The sequence below is a fragment of the Canis aureus genome, chromosome 34, assembly GCF_053574225.1.
Source record: "Canis aureus isolate CA01 chromosome 34, VMU_Caureus_v.1.0, whole genome shotgun sequence".
Taxonomy (NCBI): Eukaryota; Metazoa; Chordata; class Mammalia; order Carnivora; family Canidae; genus Canis; species Canis aureus.
In genome coordinates, this window is record NC_135644.1 from 12558210 (window position 1) to 12573838 (window position 15629).

Sequence of the window (15629 nt, forward strand, 5' to 3'; positions counted from 1 at the left end):
GATTTCCTTTTTTTAAAAAAATTCTCTGTAATTGTGTTACCTGAATGAACATTCAATAGTGAGACAAAGAATGCCACAAAAATGGAATTTCAGTTGAATTATTTGGTTTTCCTAGAAAAATACTTGAATTGTACTTTTTAGTATTTTTTAATTATTTTTATGACATCACAGAGGATTAACTTTCTGTGAGAAATATCAGAGGCTAATTACCTTCAACACAGAGACCTTACCTCATATGTTTTTATGTATTTTATATATAATATCCTTCCATGAAAGGATAAAGAGTCATAATTGAAATTAGGAGAAAAAGTACCACAGATTTTGTTGTCGATCACAATTTGAGAAATGCTAACTCAAACTAAAGTCTAAGCACTTTTTTAAAAAAAAAAAGATTTGTTTATTTATTTATTCATGAGAGACACGGAGAGAGAGGCAGAGACACAGGCAGAGGGAGAAGCAGGCTGCATGCAGGGAGCCGACGTGGGACGGGGGACTCCATCCCGGGTCTCCAGGATCACACCCTGGGCTGAAGGCGGCGCTAAACCGCTGAGCCACCTGGGCTGCCCTAAGCACTTTTATTTTAACAATATATAGTATTCTATGCCTTGTACAAATATTAACTCAGTTACTCTTCTTAATACCTCAATAAGAATAGGTACCGTTATTGTCCTGATTTTGTAAATGAGGAATCCAAAGAGTGGAGGAGTTATAGTACTTGCCCAAAATTACATGGCTAGTAACAGTTAGAAATCAGATTTTAAACTCCGTCCTGGGGGCACCTGGGTGGCTCAGTGGTTGAGTGTCTGCCTTTGGCTCAGGTTGTGGTCCTGGGGTCCTGGGATCAAGTCCCACATTAGGCTCCCCGCAGGAACCTGCTTCTCCCTCTGCCTGTGTCTTTGCCTCCCTCTCTGTGTCTCTTAAAACAAAAATAAACCAATGTGAATTTGCATTAAAAAAAGTAAATTCAGTTGTGGTTACAAAGTTCCTGTTCTGTGTTGGATTAGTCCATTAATATATGTTGAGAATTATCAGTGCAAATAAAGAAGTCTTTATTATTATCAGTGCAAATAAAGAAGTCTTTTTTATTTAATCACAGGAATTTTTGTTAGTCTTTGAGCTCTGAATCTTTTTGTCTGTGAACTCATTTTGAGAAACACTTGTCTAAATTCCAGAGAAGTTGCTTCGAAGTTTATGAGTTCTAGGTCAAGCAGTTTTAAATGATACCCAAATTATATTTTTAAAAAAAGGCAGTGGAAAATTACCTATTTTGTAAATTCCTAAAGGGTATGGGATGACTTTATTTAGGTTACAAACAGATTTGTGTGACTTGGATTCCAGGTATACATGTTGCAGACTCTTAACACTTTTAGTAACAAAAATAACAAAACGTATTTCAGAAAGGAGAAAGAATGACTTCAAATTTACTCTCACACATTCTTTCTTCTGGTATTTTCATTTTGATTTGTGAAGGGAATAAGTTGACAAATGATCAGTAGCCAGGGTCCTGGCAGTATCTGTAGCAAGTTTTATTAATCTTTTAGATTAATAAATACTCTTCTTTTTGGAAGTTGTATGGAGCTTACATGTAACAGTTGACTGTGTGGCTTAATATGATGTGTACTTTGTTCATAACAGTCCTGCAGGGAAGGGAATATACCTCTTTTTTTTTTAATTTAAGATTTTATATATTTATTCATGAGAGACAGAGAGAGAGGCAGAGTCCTAGGCAGAGGGAGAAGCAGGCTCTCTGCAGGGAGCCTGATGTGAAACTCCATCTCAGGACCCTGGGGTCAGGACCTGAGCCAAAGGCAGCCGCTCAACCACCCAGTTTCCCCAAATATGCCTGATTTAAAGATGAGAAAACTGAGGCATAAAGAGACTAGGAGATTAGGCCATAATTTACATAACTAATGAGTACCAGAGCTGTGATTTGAATTCAGGTCAGCCTGAAATGATGCTGCTAGCAGCACTTAAAAATCTACAGGCAATTGGTAGGTTCACTGTGGTAGGATACTTTAAAAGTCCCACTATAAAGTTGATTCGATTCTTGAGAATCTACAGGCAATTGGATACTTTTGAGATATATATTCTTTTCTTTGGTCTGAGTATCAAACTGTTTTTGAATGTTGGTTATGTTCTAAATAATTGTTCTCCTACCTAATTGCTCCTCCACCCCCAAAGTATCTTGAATGTTTGAAATTATGCAGAAACTTTTTCTTTGATTAGCTTTGTGTGTCTGTCTACCTGCCTTTCTTTCTTTGCTTTTTACTGATATATAGTTGATAAGTTGTGTTATTTTTTAGCTGACTGTTTTTTCAGGTTTTTTGAACTATACAGAACATATTTTAATGGTTTGTATGATTTTGTTTTATTATTATTTTTTACAGATTTTATTTATTTATGTGGCAGAGAGAGATTGCACAAACAGGGGGAGTGGCAGGCAGAGAGGGAAAAGCAGGCTCTCCATGAGCAGGGAGCCTGATGTGGGACTCATTCCCAGGATCCTGGGATCATGACCTGAACAGAAAGCAGATGCTTAACTGACTGAGCCACCCAGCTATCCACTTTGTATGATTTTAAAAAGAGAAAAGCTTTTTAAAAAGTGGGAATTTTCAGAATAGAGAACCCAGAAATGGACCCTCAATTCTATGGCCAGCTAATCTTTGACAAAGCAGGAAAGAATAGCCAAGGGAAAAAAGACAGTCTCTTCAACAAATGGTGTTGGGCACATTGTACAGTCAAATGTAGAAGAATGAAACTGGATCACTTTTTCATACCATACACAAAATTTGACTCAAAATGAATGAAAGACCTAAATGTGAGAAGGAATCCATGAAAATCTTAGAGGAGAACATAGGCAGCAACCTTTAATCTTGGCTGCAGCAACTTCTTGCTAGACATGTCTCAAGAGGCAAGGGAAACAAAAACAAAAATGAACTGTTGGGACTTCATCAAAATAAAAAGCTTTGCACAGCAAAGGAAACAATCAACAAAACTAAAAGACAATCTATGATATGGAGAAGATATTTGCAAATGACAGATAAAGGGTTAGTATCCAAAATATATAAAGTTTAATCAAATTCAGCATTCCCAAAATAAGTAGTCTAGTCAAGAAACGGGCAGAAAACATGAACAGACATTTTCCAAAGAAGGGAGGGAGGGAGGGAGGAAGTGAGAGAGAGAGAGAGAGGCAGAGGGGAAAGGAGAAAGAATCTGGAGAAGACTCCACACTGAGTGTGGACATTCTTCCAAAGAAGACATCCAGACGTTTAACAGACACATGAAAAGATACTCAACATTACTCATCATCGGGGAAATACAAATCAAACCATGATGACATACCACCTGACAGCTGTCAGAATGGCTAAAATTAACCACAGCAGGTGTTGGCGAGGAGGCAGAGAAAGGGAAACCAAAATCCTCTTACACTGTTGGTGGGAATGTAAGCTGGTACAGCCAAAACATATGGAGGTTCCTCAAAAAGTTAAAAATAGAACTACCCTATGATCCAGCAGTTGCACTACTAAGTATTTATCCAAAGGATACAAACATAGTGATTCAAAGGAGCACATGCACCCCAGTGTTTATAGCAGCAATGTCCACATTAGCCAAATTGTGGGAAAAGCCCAGATATGCATCAACAGATGAATGGATAAAGATGTGGGGTGTACACACACACACACACACACACACACACACACACACACAATATTACTCAGCCGTCAAAGAATGAAATCTTGCCATTTACAATGATGTAGATAGAACTAGAGGGTACTATGTTAAGTAAAATAAGCTAATCAGAGAAAGACAAATACCATATGATTTCACTCACATATGGAATTTAAGAAACAAAAAGATGAACATAAGGGAAGAAAAATAAAGATGAAAACAGAGAGGGAGGCAAACCGTAAGAGACTCTTAACTCTAGAAAACAAACTGTGGGTCACTGGAGGGGAAATGGGTAGGGTAATAGGGTAACTGGGTGATGGACGTTAAGGAGAACGCTTGATGTAATGAGCACTGGATGTTATATGCAACTGATGAATCATTAAATTGTATCCCTGAAACTATATGTTAACTAAATTGAATTTAAATTTAAAAAAAAAAGTGGGAATGTGTCCATATTTTTCTCATAATTGGCATCCATTTTGGGTAAACAACTGTGAATAGTTTTGGTTATGTCCATTGCTAATGATGTAATATTAATTGTAAAACAGAAATTCTTGGGCAGCCCAGGTGGCTCAGCGTTTTAGGGCCGCCTTCAGCCCAGGGCATGATCCTGGAGACCTGGGATCGAGTCCCATGTCAGGCTCCCTGCATGGCACCTGCTTCTCCCTCTGCCTGTGTCTCTGCCTCTCTTCTCTCTCCTCTCTGTGTGTTCTCATGAATAAATAAATAAAATCTTAAAAAAAAAAACCCAAAATCTTTATGAATTCTCTGTGAATATTCTTTTTTTTTTAACTTTTTATTTTATTTTTTTTAATTTTTACTGGACCTTACCACTACAAAAGAAAAATTATAGTTTCTGGTGTTTGAAGAAACACTGGAAATTAACATTCTAAAAATTATTTAATGGATTAACTTTTTGAAAATAGAACAGGTATCTATTATACTTAGTGTATATCACTGTTTTGGTAGATTTTGTTATGAGTATCTATTGTAAAAAGATAAATACTATTTATTTTTAAGTTTTTTTTGAAGCTCATTATCCACATTTCCTTAATAGGCTAGTTATTTATATAAGCCAAAGGAGTTTTTAAATTATTTTATTTTATTAGTATGTATGTATTTATAAGAAAGCTCTGTGCTCAAAGTGAGGTATGAACTCATGACCCTGAGATCAAGAGAGTTGAATACTCTACTGACTAAACCAAGCCCTGAAGGAGCTTTATAAAATTAAGAACAAACAAAAGCCTAAGCCTTCATTTATTTTGGAGCAGAAATTCAAATGTATGGTGTTTAGGATGTACTTTTCAAAATGTTACCTTAAAAATTAGTTACTGGTTGGGACACCTGCATGGCTCAGTGGTTGAGTGTCTGCCTTTGGTTCAGGTCGTGATCCTGGGATCGAGTCCCGCATCGGACTCCCCTCAGGGAGCCTGCTTCTCCCTCTGCCTATGTCTCTGCCTCTCTCTCTGTGTCTCTCATGAATAAATAAATAAAATCTTAAAGAAAAAAAAAAGACTTTGTGAAGAAGGGATGGGACTTAATGATAGGGTTTTCTTACATATCCTATAAACAGAGTTCTCCTGAAGACCATTTGCCAAAGATTTAGTATAGAATAGTGAAACAGCAACCATCTTATGATAAAGAAATATTTTTTTAAAATCATACATACAGCAATTTCTGATAACAGATGTTTTATTCGGGAGATGATTAATTTTTCACTAGGGTTTAGTGAGCCAGTGTGACTTTTTTTTTTTTTATCAATTTTTAGAAGCAATATAACTTCCTATCATTAGGTGTTTAAAGCTTTGAACATGACGAGGCTATTGATTTCACTGAATCCTTAGCTTTTTTTTAAGCTGGCATTTTGAAGTGATAGTTCAACAGGAAGCTAAGGCGTTTGTGTGTTATCTGAAGGACAGCACCTTTGGCAGTATGACTGCACCTACTGTTAAGATATTTATAGATATAACTTCTTAAAGTTTCTCAACAGGTACTTAGAGATACGAGCTTATAGACTAGAAAGAAGAATTCTGCTTTCTGAGCTATGGGACAGTTTTGTTTCCAATTTAGAAACATACAGGAGGTTCAAATTTATAGAAATGTTAATTATAAAGTATTTAATCATTTATAGTTGTAGAAAATAAGGCTTCAAATACATTTGTTGATTTTCAGCTAAATTGTTATGTGTGTGTGTGCTTGTATATGTGTCATGTTGGTGGTAACGGTGGAAGCGTGGGATATAGTGTCCTGTTCCTTCCTGAGTTTTCTTCTCCAGTTGCTTATTCACATTTTCTGCATGTGGGTTTATTCTGAACCCTTTGTGTGAACTTCAGTTCTATTTATTATTTTGTTCTGCTGACTTATAAAAGGAGTTTTTTTTTTTTTTTTAAATTTTTTTATTTATTTATGATAGGCACACAGTGAGAGAGAGAGGCAGAGACACAGGCAGAGGGAGAAGCAGGCTCCATGCACCGGGAGCCCGACGTGGGATTCGATCCCGGGTCTCCAGGATCGCGCCCTGGGCCAAAGGCAGGCGCTAAACCGCTGCGCCACCCAGGGATCCCTATAAAAGGAGTTTTAACTGTCTTACAATATAAGACAAATACACTAAAACAACAGGAAAGTGATGAAAATCATTAATGAAGAATGAGAATTAAAGGGAATAGGGTGAATGGATGGTCAGGAGCCTAAGTACGTGTTAACATATAACCCATGCTGAATAATGTACTGACATTGTGAATACATCTTACCACGGAGCATCGTGGCAGCCGAAGCAAAGAGAAAAAATTATAGGTTGTCTAATTTCATATGCATCTGGTATATATCAGAATAGATACGTTTCCTAGTTCTAAATTGACGTTTATTGCATCTTTGTAAAAAGAAACTTGCAGCACAGCCAATGTGCAATGTTTTCTCTTAGTTTGCACAAAAGGCAGTAATCTGGAAGCAATCTCCTACCCCTCTTTATGACTCTGGATAAAAACAGAGGCCATAGAGTTAGATTATTTTTTTTCCTGAAGTATTTATTTTTTTCTGGAGTATTTACCTATGCTGTTATACAGTGGTACAGGTTTGTAACTCCAATTCATACAAGGGATAAAATATAGGGAATCTAGATGCTTCAGAGTAGGAACAGGCTTGGGCAGTTGTGATACAGCAAGCAAGTGAATATTAATGCTATTAGCATGTGTCTGAATTGTTGGCATTTTATTTTAATTTCCAGGAGAAGAGAAATTAAGTATCTGGTATATGTTAAGTACTGTGGTAGATTATTTCTAATTTATTATTCCATTTAAACTTAACAGTTCTGCAGGATTGGTACTATCCCAGTTGTATAGATGAGAATATTGAGAGTGAAAGGTTACATTGTTTTCCTAGGGTATATAGCTAGTAAACTGGACATAGAGCACGTCTTTATTCTTTAAAGTTCTTTTTCTTTCCAGTTTTTCACCATACCACACTGCTTTCATACATTTTTAAATATGAATGTTTAGAATCTATATATTAAACATGTTTAAGATCCACATATTTGTGTGTGAGAGACGGGATTCAAATGGTCGGTGTACATTGTTTTCCAGAAAATACTTGCTCTGCATAATGTGTAGTGCCCAAAGAGACAGGTGCTATGTAGTGACTTTAAAAGAATTAGGTTACAGTTTTTGTTCTTTTGTTGCTATCAAATATTTATTGAGCATTTACTATGTGCCAGGCTGTGTGCTAAGTGCTTTATGTGAATAATTTCATTTGATTCTCAGAACAAGTCAGAAATGGGTACAGAGGTTAGGAAATTTGTTAACAGCTGGTAGAAGATATATTCGGTAGTTATATTCAGTAAGGCAAGTCTGACTCTAAAATCTGCGTTATTGGCCTTTGCACCGTGCTGACCAGCAGAAATAAATTGTTAGCTATAAATGTGGCTATATATGTAATTTAACATTTTTTTTAAACATTTATTTATTTATGAGAGAGAGAGAGAGAGGCAGAGAGGGAGAAGCAGGCTCCATGCCCGACGTGGGACTCAATCCCGGGACTCCAGGATTGCGCCCTGGGCCAAAGGCAGGCGCCAAACTGCTGAGCCACCCAGGGATCCCTAATTTAACATTTTCTGATAGCCACATAAGAAAAAGTAAAAAAAAAAAAAAAAAAGTGATGTTATTTTTAGTAATATAATGTATCAAAAGTATTATTTTAATATGAGGTCAGTATGAAAAATTATTGATATATTTTTGATGTTGTCTTTGAAATCTGATGTGTGATTTATACTCAGAGACATCTCCATCTGGACTAGCCACATTTCAAGTAATTAAGAGCCACATGTGGTTAGCGGGTGCAGTATTGGACATCTCAGTTCTACACACTACACTACAGGGAATTAGAAGAAGATACATGAAATTGTATAGATTTTTGAAGAATAGAACTGGATAGAGGGAGAGATGGCTGACTATTTTACTTTAGACCCTTGGCTTTTTTTTTTTTTTTTTAAAGTGGACATGTATTATGCTGATTTTTAAAACTTGAGGAATTTTCTAATTTAAATACCAATATAAGGCATTCACAGATGATTCAAATAAAATCCTTTAGCGTTCTGTATTAAAATAATGAGAAGGAGCGCCTGGGTGGCTCATTGGGTCCATTAAGCATCTGACTCTTGGTTTCAGCTCAGGTCATGCATGGTCTTAGGGTCCTGGGATCGAGCCTCATGTCAGGCTCTGCACTCAGTCTGGAGTCTGCTTGGGGATTCTTTCCCTTTCCTTCTGCCTTTCCCACTGCTTTCTCTCTCTCTCTCTCCTTCTCTAAGATAAAATAAACATTCACTAAAAAAACGAGAAGATGGCTTTGGCCTAGAATGTTGTGATTCAGGAGTTGTCAGGGATCTATTTTATCTCTGTAAAATGTTTGATTTTTTTTTAACCTGGGCTAATCCATATGGTTCTGCCAGGATGATCTACTTAAGGAATTTACTTGCAGACAACTAGATTAGTAGATTCTTTTGTTAAAGAAGTTATTACCTTGATTATTCTCATAGCATTATACTTGTGTGGTCTCTTCTGCCATAAAGTGATACTTGCATTTCTAAGAAATTTGAATGGAGCAAATGTAGGATGTAGCATACTGAGTGTGTGTGTCTGTATATATCTGTCTGTCTGTCTACAGTGTTGAGAAGGGGAGAGAAGGCTATAGGGAAAGGCAGGACAGTTATTAGGACTCTTTGTCCTAATAACAAACTAAGTTGGATTTGAAAGATTGAGGGAACTTATTGAGAATTCAGTATTTCATTTCATCTGGCTTTTCCCCTCCTAAGAATAAGAAGGATGATAGGGAAAGAAACAGCCTTTCAAATAGATCTTAGCAACGTTACTATCTTTATATTAGTTGTTTTAGTATGTACAGTGTAGAGTCACCTAAACAGAATTCCTGGGATGCCTCCGTGACTCAGTGGTTGAGCATCTGCCTTTGACTCAGGTCGTATGTGATCCTGGGGTCCTGGGATTGAGTCTTGCATCGGGCTCCCTGCATGGAGCCTGCTTCTCCCTTTGCCTGTTTCTGCATCTCTCAATGTGTCTCTCAATGAATAAATAAATATAATCTTAAAAAAAAAAACAAAACAAAGACAGAATTCCTTTGTTAATCTGTCAGAGTGGAGAGAAACCCTTGCTAGTCACACCACCCCACTGTAGAGATATAATCAATAGCTACCTTCGTGATATCAGAAGGTGTTCCCTTATATTAGATTCAATTATATGTAATTTAGGGACAAAAATTTGTGCTTTAGTAAAAATGAGTTTCATTCCATAGTACATATAAAATTGTAATTTAACAAGGTGTTTATACCCTTGCCCCTCACACTTTATGAGTAGACAGTTTTGGTTTTACCAGATTGCTCTCTACCTTTTTATTTTATTTTTTATTTTATTTTTTATTTTTTTAAATTTTTATTTATTTATGATAGTCACACACACACACACAGAGAGAGAGAGAGAGAGGCAGAGACACAGGCAGAGGGAGAAGCAGGCTCCATGCACCGGGAGCCCGACGTGGGATTCGATCCCGGGTCTCCAGGATTGCGCCCTGGGCCAAAGGCAGGGGCTAAACCGCTGCGCCACCCAGGGATCCCTACCTTTTGATTTTAAATGACCAAACAGATGCTGTTACTTAAAAAAATGTATTCATTATATTTTAAAAACTCAAAATCACTTGCTTATTATAAACAAGATAGAAAATAAGTATTCACAATAAAATTTCATGTTTGTCCCTTGTTCTCATCTCTAGAAGTAATTGCCTTTTTTTTTTAAAGCTAAAGGAAGGATGTATGCTTATTTTCTTTTCCTGATTATATGAAGGAGTATAGTTTCTATTTGAATTTACTTTTCAATGTTTATTTCCCTTAAAAAGAGTTTTCTTTGGTACGTAGAGCATTTTAAGTTTTTGTAATAACTGATAATTATTCTGTTTTTGATGTCATTTCTTTTTATTTTAAAAGCTTTCTGCTGTTCTATAATTCTTAGAAAATACTCCTATCTCCCTGCTTTCCCCCAGTATAATTTTGAGCCCTTGACTGATTTCACTTCCCTCTTGGCCTTCACCCCTCTTAAACTGGACAGACAAGTTCTTACAGAGGTAGAACTAAGGTTGATTCATGTAAACAATTTCTGTGCAGATGGTTAGAATTTTTGGTTAGGGAAAATAAAAGCCCTTATCCTTTCTCCTTTGTTATTAATGACAGATGTGTCTTCTTTCTGTTTTATATTACTGTCCCTCTGTATCTCTTTGACTTTCTTACATCTAAATTGCTTAGCTAGAGCTCTACCAATAAGATTCCAAAGAGATCCGTTAGTTTTGTTGCTAAAAAAGAGATGAATGTAGCGCTGATGGAAGAAATAGGCTTGAAGTTGTCTTTCTAGTTTATATGGAATTGTAGCCCTCAAGGCACTACAACTTTACTGAACTGCTAAATGAGAAGGTAAAAATGCCTTCATTTAATTGTCTTCCCCTTTTAGGTTAAGTTAGGTGTTTATATGTTTTGTAAATCACCTTTAATTACCATGAACATAAATTACTGTTTTCAAGATCCCACCTCCCCTCCCCCCCATAAGCATATCATTTAAAAGTTTAAAATGAGTCACACATTTTTGCCTAGACACAAATTGCCAATATAAAATGGTCTTTGATTGTATCCTAAAATAATGGAGTTTTTTTTCTTTGGGTCCTGTAATTTTCTTTTTCGGCAGTATTTATTAAATTAATCTAGTATTGGATTGCAGTAAACAATCTGACCAAAAGACATATGTTTTCTTTGTTTCTTTGGTACAGATTCAATGGGTTAAGTAATTATGCAGTGGTTCTCATCTACATACACAATGCATTCTAATAACCAACTTCTGTTTACTGTGGAAAATATTGTAGCAGTAGGAAACCATTCCTTCTGCTTTGCATTGTAATATTGTATGAAGCTACTATTTACTCTACTAGCTATTTACAGTTTAATTGCTTGAACATATCATACTCATGGTGGTCTTCTATCTACTTTAGGTGCTTGAGGCATTCTCATTTTTTTCTTCAATGTCTTTTCTGATATGCTTTAGAGGTCTTGTTTCCCATCCTTTTCTGCTCAAAATAGACAGCTACATGGATTCTTTTAAAAACTCCTCTCTCACTAATGAGTTGAAATTACTCAGGATGTGAGGGCAGCTTTTAAGGTCCTGGAGAATCTCTTGATCGTTAAGCATCAAATTTTGAACCACATTTTTCTTAGTTGTCAGAACACTGTCATTATGTTAAGATAAAAATGTAAGTATTGAGACTGATTTGGTTTTGAAACTAGTGCATTCATTGTTATACTTGCATGAATGAAATCAGATGAGCCCTTGTGTTTTACTACAGTGAATCTTCAATTTCCTTATAACTTGTCCTCTGCAGAGTTTACATTGATGCCCTTAAACCACCCATTGTATGCCAGATACAGTATTTCTACATCAGTAACTTATAATTTTGACTTTATGTGTTGGTGGTACCACTTCTCAACTTGGGCAGTTGAAGGAAAGGTAGGGGGCTTCCTTTAAGGGCTACATGCTGTGTTGCAGTACTGGTTTTTATAACCAGAGATTTTCTCTCTTCTTCTTTGGTAAGATTATGGTGTTCCTCAGAACTCCTAGACTGGCCATGAGCTTGGAATTTATTTGTCCAGGTCCATGGTGTTTACTTCCTGATCCATCTTCTCCTCCACCGCAATTCTGACTTTGATGTCTTTGTTTACTCTGTGGGAGGGAAGAAGGAGCATTATCTGACTGACCTGGACTTGACTGACTCAATTCTTGCCAGAGGACCTAAGAAGCTCCCATTGTATCATCAGACCTTGAGATATTTTACATTTCACATAATTAAGGAGTTGGGTCAGGGGAAAGTGATTTTGTTCCTTTTCCCTTATACCTGAAATGAAAGGGACAGCTATATCTACCATCTGTTCAGACCAGTTGTGAAGGTCGTCTTCTCTCACATGCCAGGTTGTCAGATGGATAGAATCAAAAGTATGGATTATACGTTAATGTGTAACTTTTTTGGAATAGTGTTCTCTTCTCTCCCTCAACTAAATTTATTGTTCAAATTTTAATAAAGCATTAGTGTGAATGTGTAGGGGATAGCATGTATTCTATTCATTTTCCTAATTTGTTTTGTTTTGTTTTCATGTTGGTATATACAGGCTAAGTTCTGATTTGTGTATTATAGGTAACATGTTCGGGAAAGGACTCTTAATTAAAATTATTAGAATATGATTTTTAAAAGCATTGAAACAGAGTTATATTAGGGGTCACAGTCAGGCCAAGGGTTGATGACTCGCTTTTAAAGAACTGAGGAAAATATAAGCAACATTAAGGAAATGTACTACAGGTAGTAATTTTAAATATAGAACCACAATCTTACCACCATTGTACCATTTTATTTTATTTTTATTTTTATTTTTTTTTAAAGATTTTATTTATTCATGAGACAGAGAGAGGGAGGGAGAGAGGCAGAGACACAGGAGAGGGAGAAGCAGGCTCCCTGCAGGGAGCCTGATGTGGGACTGGATCCCTGGTCTCCAGGATCTCGCCCCAGGCTGAAGGCAGCGCTAAACCGCTAAGCCACCGGGGCTGCCCCCATTGTACCGTTTTAGATATGATCTGCTATTTATAAACTCATGGTTGCAGTAATAGTGAAGAATCACTTGACTAATAGGGAAGGGAATTTGAGTTAGGGGCTAGGTACTTTATAGTAATATCATTTGATTCTCCTGCTCGATCATATTACCTCATTTTTGAAATGAAACTGTGTCTCAGGGACTTTAAATAACTTGTGAGAAATCACAGTTACTGAGTGGGAGAATCAGGATTTTTACCATATTTTAACTGCTACCTTATATTTATATCCTAGAGGTATTTACTAATATTATATCATAAAATATTTTTCTTATTTTATGGTCTAAATACTGACAATAACATTAATAATATATTGATAATACATTAATATATTATTAATAACATTAATAAGAATGTTTAACAAAGGATAATATGTCAGTGATCTACAGTTTATCATTTCCTAAATATTGGAATGTGTTTTCAGTTATTTGGCTATGATAACTCTTTAGCGAGTGACTTTACTCATGTGTCTTTTTGCCTAGATTGTATTATTTCCTTAAGTATTTACTGGAAAGAAATTAATGAATCAAAAGATACACTTCTTTTACATTTCATTTCTTGTTAGACATTTTTGAAAGGATTTCTTCCATTTGCTCTTTGTAGAAATTACTCTATTTAACCAACTGTAAATATAAATATTACAGTATATATATTAGGTGAAATATACTACACATATATCAGTGAAATAAGATTACAGAGTAACTATTTACCCCATGGAAAGTAAGGGGGAAGAGCTGGGGTGACTTTCATAGGGCAACAACTGGAGAAGCCCCCAGGGTAGACAGTTGTTGAGAGAGAATGGAGTAGCCTAAATGCCCTGGGTGATGGTTTGTACTTGGTTTACTATACTCAGTAGGGTTTTGTAGTTAATCTCTTGAGTTAAAGTTGATGTAAATCAAGACAAGACTATAATTTGAATTTGAATTTGAATCCTTCTTTGTTATAATTCCTTTCTGTTCTTTTTGTCAGCCTTTCTTTGCTAACATTGTAATTCATGGATGAGAATTTAAAAGTTTGCTTCATTTAATTTAAGAGGCTTTAGGAGACTGGCCTATTTTACTTGCAAATGGAAGGTTTATACTGAGTATTTACATAGCAGGATTATTATGTTATAAACGTCACTATGTCTTTTCACTAAATGACTTGGATAATATTTTGTTAGGAAGTCTAAAAAAGGAAACAATGTTATTTCAGATAGTGTACTTATACCTGGTGTCTGTGAAAATGGGCACTCATTCATGTATTATATTTCCATTTCCTTTCTGATAACTGCCCCATACCAGCTAAAGGCAGAATGTTGGCTAACCTTTATTGGACTGATGATATCATTTGACAGTTGGTGAAGGGAACCGTTTTGCCCAACATTTTCCCATTTTCCCATCATCTCCTTTCTTGATCTTTAGATGACATGAATAGTTAGTACCATTACCAGCAGCTTTATTTATTGAGGATTTATGTGTTACAGGGAATATCTAAAGTCTTTATTATTATATCTGTGACCTCAATTACTCTATGATAAAATTTATATAAAGTAGGCACTGCTATTCTCATCTTACATACTAGAGAAACAATTAGAGAGGTTAAATAGCTCAAATTATTAAATGGCAGTACTGGGAATTGAATGTGGACTCTTATCTAAGACCCTTTCTTTTAACTATCTCTCATATATTGTGTGCATTTTTTAGTTAATTGACTATAACATCCATAGTCCATGTCTTAAGTCTTTAGTCTCTTTTACCTTTGAACCTCATTACTTCAAGAAAACTATCATATTTTTTGAACCTAAAGTAGTCATGGTAATTACTTTGATGTTTACAAACACGTTGAGGGATGGAGTTCAGAGGGAAAGAGATCACTGTTCAGTCAGTGAAGTTGTAATTTTGTTTGTTTTTTAAAGATAGATTTTATGTGTAGGTTTCTTTGAAGACAGTTGATGTACGGTAAGGGAAATGCAGCTTCCTTTAGAAGATAGGTGCTTACTGTTACTTAGCATAAATTTATCAGTATTTTATCTGGAATTTAAAAAACTGTATTTAAAAGTTATAGGACTTTATTTTTACCAAATAAGGATTCCTCTGACTTAGGCTTTTTCCTCCCTCTTGGACATATGGGTGGGATTATATTGATGATTTCCTAGGATGAAGTTGGCACAATAATGAATTGGTTTGTTAGCATCCCATAGAGGTCTATAATGATACTTTTGGATCATTTTAATTCATAGACTTAAACAGTTGTTATGTTTCAGTTCATTGTGGTTATCATCCTTCCTGATAATCAAGTTGTACCATCTTTGGCCAAGGGAGCCTCTTCAGCTGGCTCCTGAACTCTGTTGATATCACACTAGTAATCTTTGATAGCTTTATGCTATCTGGTATGATACGAAGGATGTTCCTGGCTTTCCTATTCCATCTTGACCCAGGTCTGGAAGTAGCCAAGTGTCCATAGAATCTTGGTTCCTTTTTCTTTTCTTTTTTTTTTTTAATTTTTTATTTATTTATGATAGTCACAGAGAGAGAGAGAGAGAGAGAGAGAGAGAGAGAGAGAGATAGAGGCAGAGACATAGGCAGAGGGAGAAGCAGGCTCCATGCACTGGGAACCCGACGTGGGATTCGATCCCGGGTCCCCAGGATCACGCCCTGGGCCAAAGGCAGGCGCCAAACCGCTGCGCCACCCAGGGATCCCTTGGTTCCTTTTTCTAACTGCTGTTGTCTTTTTCAACTCAACAATCTCTCTTTATAGCCTCTAGAGAAATTCATTTTTATAAGAAGAATGCAACTTTTTATCTCC

The 15629-nt window shown here is 36.0% G+C and overlaps 1 protein-coding gene and 1 long non-coding RNA gene across 4 annotated transcripts in view; one reads left to right on the forward strand and one right to left on the reverse strand.

Moving 5' to 3' along the window:
• Positions 1–15629, reverse strand: part of LOC144304851 (uncharacterized) — a 131356-nt gene that overhangs the window by 75966 nt on the left and 39761 nt on the right. The window contains exon 7 of one of the 2 annotated variants that reach the window (XR_013371841.1): positions 11535–11924. The exons of the other annotated variant lie outside the window; for it this stretch is intronic. This is a non-coding gene — a long non-coding RNA (uncharacterized LOC144304851). Of the gene's footprint in view, positions 1–11534; positions 11925–15629 lie in introns of those variants that run through there. 2 annotated transcript variants of the gene reach the window in all.
• OLA1 (Obg like ATPase 1) overlaps positions 1–15629 on the forward strand; it is a 164567-nt gene that overhangs the window by 31317 nt on the left and 117621 nt on the right. The gene's annotated exons all lie outside the window — the stretch shown is intronic.